The 9,493-nt window shown below is 40.6% G+C and overlaps 1 protein-coding gene across 1 annotated transcript in view; it reads left to right on the top strand.

The window, feature by feature from the left end:
- Positions 1-9,493, top strand: part of LOC111218440 (Krueppel-like factor 7) — a 57,997-nt gene that overhangs the window by 29,914 nt on the left and 18,590 nt on the right. The window lies entirely within an intron of this gene.

Raw genomic sequence — 9,493 nt, 5'->3', positions numbered from 1 at the left:
TTTAACTGATTTTGAAAAACTGAACAAGGCGAAGACTGTTTTAACAGTGTTGAGTATCAAGTCTGTTGTGTGACTCCACTTCCTGTGTCAAAAGTACAACCTCACAAGTTCAATTTGAAGTCACCACATGACAAGATGCTCAGATTATCCAGGTTTTAGCATTTACATGTTTTTCTCTAAAGCCAGTACAGCTAAAGGGATTTTCTTTGCACATGAATAGATGTGCAGACCGAATCTCTGTACAATCCCATTACAGATAAAAACACTGATGCATCAAAGCTGAACGGTTAAGACACTGAGCTGTTAGCCTGCAGTTCGGTTATTATGAGCTCAGTCCACCGGTTCCCATAACTGTGTGTCGTTCTGGTTCTTTGGAACTAACCCAGCAGCTGGTTTTACTGAGTCACACACCTTCACTTTATCTGTAAAGTTGCTATTTTACTTCAAGTGTTGTAGATACCTTTTTAAACCAGGGTGAAGGATGAATGTTGTCCCTGTATCTTCAGTTTCAGTTTGCAGTTTCACTGCTGCCTTGTTGTTCGAGATGGAAGGAAGCAAATCTATAATGAACAATTCAACTGCCAGTAAAATAAGAATAAACCACTAACTCAGCTCCATTGTTTGTCATGTAGTTTTTATAATGTTTAAATGATCAACTCTTCAAATTCAGATTATTTTGGATTCTTTACGACTGATGTCTTTCGCTGCCGCACTGTTTGATAATTGGTTGGGAGATAAAATGTCAGATTCTTGCACCTCAGTGACTCAGTGTGAATAATGTTCAGGGAGGTTTCAGTGGTGGTGGAAGCAGTGGTGGCAGCACAGGAGGCAGAGGCAGGCTGAGGCGGTCGCCATCCAGCAGTATGGATTTGGCTCCGGACTTCAGCTTGCCCTGGGACCAGTGTAGTGTAGGCGTGACTAAACTGGTGTCTCCAAACTGGCAGCCGTCCATGAGCAAGCTGAGGCTCATGCTGCATGAGAGGAGAGTTCATGCTTCTGTTTGGTCATAGGTCGGTAAATCTCAATGTTACAGCACACAGTGATATTTTAGGCAATAATGTGGTTTCCAACTTTGTGGCACCAGCAACTTCTAGCCTTTTCAAATTCTTAATTATAAGTTCATCATGAAATTATCTGGCAATAAAAACAAGGGGATTTTAAAACATTAGAAGCAGAATCATTTCTTTTTATGTGTAATTGAGATAATTCACCTTTTAAACGTGAGCTAAACATGATCTGGTGAGCTTGAAACCACATAGATGAGCAGAAAATCACTTTAGTGTAACTTAATGAACTAAATGAAAGTGTTAATGCGTCCCGTTAGTTTTGAGCTGTTTGGATCAGATTGCAGGATGTGCAGTTGTAAGTCAATGAGACTCCGTGTCGTCTAGATGCTGCTGCAGTAACTCAAACGGCTCCAGCATCTTCACAGGCATCATCGCACAAACCGCACTTCAGTCTCTAACAAAGCACACACACTCGCTCTGCAGCACTGATGCTCGCTCAGACATAAAGGAAGCAGCTCGCTGCCAGTGGCACCCGTTTGATATTGTACACACTCTCGAGCATGAGCCATTATATATTCACACACATCAGTTAAAAGTCATTATGCTCTTCTCACTCTTACAAAACACACACACACATGCGCCATGTACACAGCCGCATCAGCAAATTAGCTGAATAAAGAGCCTCTTTTTGCCTTTTCTTTTGAGTGGCTAATTAGCCATCAGAGCTCGCTGTGTAGAGAGAGCGAGATCCATCAAGAGGTACAGCTTCAAAGAGCAGTTTATGGAAGCCAAAGCACTTTAATTAGGACCTATTTGTATGAAAAAAAAAAAAGTGAAGAGAAAAACATAATTTGAAGCCAAAAGCTGTATAATGTGGAGTGAAAATAAACACACTCTAATGCACACACACAGATAAAGAGAGACAGGAACAAACTAAAAGGATCAGACTCGAGCAGATGAGATCCTCACAGCAGTGTGAGGGGAAACTGACTCCTCATACAGGAGCATGTATTTAAGATGATTGAAAGCCACACGAGGAGATGCAGAAGCTACACTGAAGCGCTGTGCTCCTCATGACCTTTTTTTTTTATCCTCTTCTGTTCAGGATTCAGATCCAGTATTTGTGAGTCAAAGATGTTTTAAGGAAAAGTGAGTTACTGAGATACACAGCTTCGCACTGTGTGCAAGGCAAACACACAGCAATCATATTTTTTAGGTTTTAAACAAGAGAAAACACAAGTGAACATTAAAATCATCACCTCATTACCCTGTACACCGTATTTGTGCATTCATGCTGTTTTATAATGCATTGGAGCATTGTAACGGACATATTGGCTGTAACTGCATTGGATTTCACTGCAGAAGGATTGGTTCAGAGTACTGGGGACTCGTTTGAGACCCGATGAGTCGTCTCAGTTCATAATTGTGAAGTTGTGGCTGCTGAGGTCGTCATTTAAAATCGATGAACTTAAAAAACAAAAACAAGACAAAGACCGACCCAGACGTTTCCCGACCTGTGTCAGTATCACTGTTCAGGCAGGTCCACAAGCAAAACCCCGTTCTTTTGACACAAAAGCCGTCATCCTCTTGTATCTGACATTCACATTTACATCACATGTTTCCCACCGTGTACCCACTGAGTGACTGAGCTGCAGCTGCCTCATCCGTCTCACTGATCTTGTACAGATGTCTTCATCTTCAGAGCGCGACGAGAAACTCGTATGGAAGCTAAAAAAAGAACAAAGACTTATTTTTAAAGTGTTTGACACCATAGTTGGTAAGCTAGTATTGTTGGCAGAGCTTTCTCTATTAATAGACCTTTCTGTAGGAGTGTGAGGAGTTCAAATGAGCAGAATTCTGGGTTTTGAAATGTCATGGAGGTGAGTAGAAAATCATTTTATTTAGTTTATCTCTATTTCCTGAAGTGTAATTTCACTGCCATTAGTACAATACATGTTTGTGACAAATAGTTGTGTCTACAGATACGCCTTGGTTTGGTAAAGCTGTTCACTCCGGTGACAGAACTGGATATTGCTTCTGATTTTTATTGGAAAAACGTAGCGACAGTTGTGGAAATGAAACTTTTCCGAATTAAACTGAGACGAAAACGGAACCATGCTGAAACAAGACGTTGTAAAGCGTCAGTTTTACTAAACCTAGGTTTAATTGTTAATAAAGGCTTATAAAAGTGAGGCGGGCCATGTTGTTATGATTCAGTGATTGGTCAGTACATATTCGACGGGGCTGAATCACTTCTTGACTGAATGTTTCCAGGCTTTGCAGGGAAGCTGGTGATGTGTCAAATGTTGAGTCAGTTGTTGATGTGGCTATAACCGCATGTGAAGCAGATCATTATAGGAAGTGTCACTTTACAGAATCACGTAAATGGCTTAATTTCACCATTGTACTAATGGAAATGTCGGTAATAGTCACCTAACTCTGCGTATGTAAACACAGACGGAGCGTCTCGCTGCTGAATCCACTTGAATCTGTTTGCGTAGCTTTGTCCTCAATGATCCTTTGTCTGTCAAAAGCTCTTAGCGCTTCCATCCAGAGCCCTCTGCTCTCTGCATTCATTATTAATGGACCTCAGCGGGCTGAGAACACACACGCACACTCACAGGACCTGCACGTCACTGGTAGCTATTTTAGACGAGATATTAAATCAAACACTCAAAACATAGAGGGGGGAAAAAAAAAACGTTCAAGACGGGAAGACGGGAAGCAGGAGGAGAGGATGGAGTTTTTCCTCTTTAGCCGTGTGTATGAAAACATGAAATATATCCACTGACTGATCACACACATGTACAGTTGTTCAGTATAAAGAATGTAGAATTGTTATAAAGATATTTAGAGCCGACTCTGACTTCAGCAGGGACGCTACGTTTCCTCTTGACCTTGTTTTACCTTGACCTCTGATACTGTTACATAATTTAAAAAAATATTAATATGTGAAAAGAGAACATTAATTGAAACTGCAGGACCCATTTTCCCTTGCATTTATACACGACAACTGACATGTATAATGCAACAGTCTTTATTGATGATTGATTTCTCACACATATTAAACACTGGGAACTTTTACAGATATTAGTGACAGAGTAGCTGCTGCCAGAGCTGTTTCTCCCACTGAACATTATCTATTCTACACAGAAACACTCAACTCTCCAGGATCAATTTTCAATATTACATCGTTAAAAGTATTGGTATTGAAATCTGTTTTTTTTTTTTTAAGTAGCCACTGTTATGGTCTGACATATTCATTATTATTACAACCAGGAACAAAACAGTGCACCTTATTCATATCAGATTATTCAGCCTGAATGTGAAAGGAATCTTCACCTCAGCATCTCTTAGCTACCAAAGTGTCACCTGGAGGCCCGATCGTTTGTTGGTTGTTTAAATGACTAATCTATCATCTGGCCTATGGAGAATTAGTTGGAAAATTAGGTTTTGGCTAACTGTGGCACGTTTACTGTGACATTGATTAATGTCAAAAAAATGAATAAATAAAATTACATTTAATATAATACAACACTAAGTTTAATTAAGCTTAGTAAAATGAGCTATAAACTGTATGTTTTTGCCGTTGGAAGTGATATATATGGATATATTTGGCATTATTGGAACAATATGGTCAGTCGTCAAGGAATAATGCAGATCATGAACGCTCACAAGTCAGGAAGACAGGAGGTTCTCCAGCTCTTCCATTTCTGCCAACACAAACAGGAATGCTGCATTTGTTATTTATTTCATCTGGAATCTAAAAGTAAATGAATGCAAACGAAAGTTCAGCCCGCCTGTTGCCGTGACAGAATCTGAAGCTTTCTGATTGATTTCTTACTGCAGCGGTCAACTCTACTTGACCTCTGTCCTAGAATAGTTTTGTTTTTGAAATTGTTTTCTTGTACCTTTTTGACTTTTTTGTGAGTGAAGCAGATTTTCTTCAGTTCATTGTTTTTGCTGAAGATTCAACCAGAAGGATTCATGTCCATCCAAGTGTTGAGCTGCTCCAACGGTCAGTCACAAGACATTTTCTATGGGAAAAATGAACTGGTCGCTCCAATATGTGTGTGCGTGTGTGTGTGTGTGTGTGTGTGTGTGTGTGTGTGTGTGTGTACGTGTTATCCGATGTGACCTTTCTCCATATGGTGTGGGACTGAGCAGGGGGACAGGAGGTGAGCCTTACACATGCTATCAGTCTGAGATGTTAGCCAGCAGCCACTGATACACACACACACACGCTACACACACACACGCACACGCTGTACACATACACACACACACACACACGCTGCAGGCCCTACATGTCATTGTTACCTGATATTCATTGTGTGTAGGAGAAGCAGACGAGGAGAAGGTCGTGTGATGTCAGAGATGGTGCGTTCACTGCTGGCCGTGGGTTTGATTGCCGCTCGTTCCTCTTACACAGCCTCGGGCTCTCTCTACCCTCTGTCCTCCCCGCCCACCTCCCACAGTCCTAAGCACCAGTCCAGCCCCCGCCAGGAGACACACAGACCTTTCTATTTTTGATTTCTAGTCCAAGTGAAAACAGTGGTACAGTACGCCTTTAGAAATCACAAATAGAGACTCTATTTACTGTATCAAAGAGAACTAATATTACTAATATTCATGCTGCTGTGTCTGAGGAGGATGAATATTGATTATAACACAAACACTGAAATAGCAAAATATCATTCTACATAGCACTGAAAAGGATAAGGAGAAAACTAATTGTCCTGCAAGTAGCAACAGTCCCAATCCTTTAAAATTAAAAGCATAATCTCCATTAACATTAACAAACCAACAAGTTCAGGGCAAAAACTGCATAAGTTCCCTTCTTGGTGGCCTTTGCATCCTCACAGTATTTTGAATCTTGAACCCGTACTAAAGAATTTACATTTACCCAAATTAAAATTGATTTTATTTATTTGGTATTTATTTTGGTGAGAAAATGTAGAAGTTTAGTGAGAAAAAAAAGGGAGGTCCCTTTTGCCTCCATCAAAAATATTTCCCTCTTGTCCCTTATTGGACAATATTTTCCTTGTAGTTTTGGTCACCTGAACACCTGCTGACCAATCAGAAACTGGTATTTCTGTGACCATAACATCGTCTGAACCATTGACTGGGAACAATTTTAAAACCTTTATCCTAACTTAACGACCATTACATCCTGGGGATTTACTTCCTGGTTAAATATTAAACGCTGTCCTTTCACAATAAGATGGATAATAGGATGCTTAAGCTCTATTTACTTTACGACTGCTATTTGTATTAAATCACATTTGTTTGGAAGTCTCTCTGATTTGTTGGGTGTGCGATGCCTCCCGGACTCGGAAAATCAATTCTGTTGCAAGGCCATGATCTAGACAATTGAACTGAAAATCCATTCATATCATATCATAATATACACATATCATATAGTTATCATTGGAAAATCTTTGACTGTTGGTTCTGTGTTGCAACATTGAGTTCTGTGTTTCTCTCAAAGACTGAAAACTATCTAAAACAATTCAGTTTGAACTCATTTAAGGCATAATTTAATTACAATAGTTTTTGTGGATCATTCCCAGAAGATGGAGCTGCCCGTGAGTAATCAATGACTGATGTGCTCCGCAGTCTGCTGTTCAGACCATGCAGCTCTTTTGTCTTGAAATAAAGCATTTGGCTGCTGAAGTTCCATCCCAGATAACCTGAAGGCTGCTGTATAATCTCCAGCGCTGGTTTCCAGATGCATTAGCAGTGACTGATCTAATTTAAAAAGAGATGTAATAGCCCCCTTTAGCATACCTAACTAGATATTGTATTACACATAGCAATTACTGAAAGGAATACAAATGCTAACAAATCACTGCAACAATCTGGACAAAAGGCTAACCAGAGGGTTTTCCTCACAGCAATGGTATCAGCTTTACAAAAGACGCTGGTACTGGGCGTCGTCTTTGTCACTTTACATAGTTGCTTATCATTTTCAAGTTTCCTTACGAAGCATTGTAACCCCCCGGAGAAATATCTTTGATTTATATTCACATGCAAATGAGCATCCTTAGGAAAAAAAAGGGGGCATTGTTTTAAAGGGAAGAAGAAAAAAGAGGGAGAGGGAAGTTCAGCTTATCACCACTCCACAGATATTCAGACTAAATGTGTCGGTTTGGTCTGTCTCGTCACTGAGACTGAGCAGAGTAAAGCTCCAGTGCTGGCGTGTCTGAATGGACCGAGTCAACCAGCTGCAGCTAAGGAAAAAAAACTTTTGTGTAGTGGCTGTAATTTGCTCCGATGACAGAGGTGGAAAGAGCCAAGGGATCAGGATGAGAAGCTTCAGCTGCCAAAACAGAGGAAATTCATTTTCCAAGTAGATACAGTAAAGACACTATGTTGGAGGACAGTACCAGAGCCAGGTAGCTGAAAGAAAGTGCTGAGTGGAGGGTTACAGAGCTGTGGACCGGCCTGCTGTCTTCTCACAAAAACAAACATCACAAATACACAAACACAAGTGTTATGAATATGAACACAGGGCTTCGCTTGATTTCAAGATCATTGCTTCCAGAGAATTATTGTCTGAATGTCACCAGTTTTAAAACATTTACATTTTACTGCTGATTTAAGGTTTTACTGTGTGAACGGACAGAGTTGGAGGATTCATAGCATTCAGTCATTGTTTCTGTGGTTTGAGGAGCTGCATCAGGAGCTGCTCTGTGCTGTGGTTTAGGGAAGGAGCCTCCATCCAGTTCATCTGTTGAACCTCCTGCATTGTCTTTGTTGACAGATTTTGCTCTTTATTCACGCAAATCACTGAATGAAACCTGCAGCTGAAAGTTGGATCCAGTTTGATTACTGTGGTAAAGACATTTCGAGGTTGGAGTTGAAGTGTTTGTGACATTTAAATAAGGCATCTTTGTTTCAGTAGCTAAAATAAAGTATGGGAACACACACAAGCGAACACATTGAAAACAACAGGTATTTTTCCAGGGAAACAGGAACAGATTTTGTTGAAACTCCACCTACTCCACCGTCATTGCAAGGTGAAACTTCTTAACAGAAAACATGTTATTATTTGGTTTAATGATGTATGTAAATGCATTGGATCAATGCATTGTTGCATTGTTCCTGTAAATAATAACTAACACTACCGCACTGAAATATGATCTTCAAACATCTGGTTGGCATCTGTTTACTATGTAAAACCAACTGAACAATAAGAGTCGCTCTTTCCAACCTTTTAAAAGCATTTAATAAGGCTTGTTTTTGGTTTAAATTTTATATTAAACAGCTGTGGAAAGTCTGCTTTTATCTCTTTAGATTATGATCGTCTACAGCAGCTACATGTGTCTTATTTTTCCCGGTGGGATGAGGCAGACAGAATTTCGATAAAAAACAATGTTGCAGGTGGGAGAGATCAAAGCAGGAGCGGGATCAGCGAAACAATCCCATGTAGACCTCAAAAAGTGCAGTTGGTAGTTTAAGTGAGAAGGAGCAGGAATTACATCAAACCAAAAAAAAAAAAAAGTTTGGGGAGGAGAGAGGCAGCTTTGAGGTTAGAAAAGTAGGTATGTGACCAGGAGGTTTGTTGGCTCAAATCCCTTGAGGTAATGTGGCAGGTGCCTTTGAGCAAAGGACTGACAGCCAGTCGACCAGCAACTGTGGTGATGCTGTACTGCTGCCAAAATCTGGAACTGTATGGTTGTTGGAAAAAAAGCACAGATGTCTGTTATCTCTTGACAAAGGTTGAATCAACACTGAGAGAAAAATGTGCTTATTTTTCCGTGTTTCACTCTCCTTATCTCCCTTCCTTCTCCTTGGTTTCTTTGTTTGACTTTCCCTCCATCATCTCGCTCTCCTTCCTTCCTACTATCTTGCGATATAACTGCCATGCCTGGTTGATTTGGGTGAGCAGAGGGAAACAGGCAAGGCTTCCACAGTTCAGGGCTCCGGAGAGCTCGGCCAGGCAGCAGCAATCAATCACGGACTAAATCTCTCCTCTCTCAGGACTGCCGTGTGCCAGGTGACATGGTCAACAGCTGCAGAGAAATATAAAGCCTACAGCGGGTGTTTGAATTTAAATAGACCAAGTAAACAGGGTCTCTCAAAAGTCTTCAGTCCGAGGAAAATCACTTGATATACCAATGTCAGAAGAAGTTCTAAGAGCCGAGACTCTCCTCACTTGAAAAATTAACTTCATTAGTCATTTGGTCAGATAGACAAACCTACATTTTCCTCACAACCTCCCTCTTTCACTCAGGCAAATAAAGGCTGTCCTCACTCAGTACTGAAGGTGAAAGTCGCAGGACATTGTCAGACTGCCACTAAACCTCTCAGGGTGGATGGTTGTGTGAACAAGGTGTGTGACTTTGACATGGGAGACTGTTGTTCAAAGAAGCCAATGTTGACTATTCCCAGTCCCTAAGAATAGTCAGCACTGGCTTATTTGAACCATGACCAAGGTTTTTACCAAACCTTTACCAAGGTGCAGTTCTCAAAACGCTCAT

Source organism: Seriola dumerili, unplaced genomic scaffold (genome assembly GCF_002260705.1).
Source record: "Seriola dumerili isolate Sdu_G_001 unplaced genomic scaffold, Sdu_1.0 BDQW01000052.1, whole genome shotgun sequence".
Lineage (NCBI taxonomy): Eukaryota > Metazoa > Chordata > Actinopteri > Carangiformes > Carangidae > Seriola > Seriola dumerili.
The sequence above is the reverse complement of the archived record's forward strand: the minus strand, read 5'-3'. Positions and strand labels throughout refer to the sequence as shown.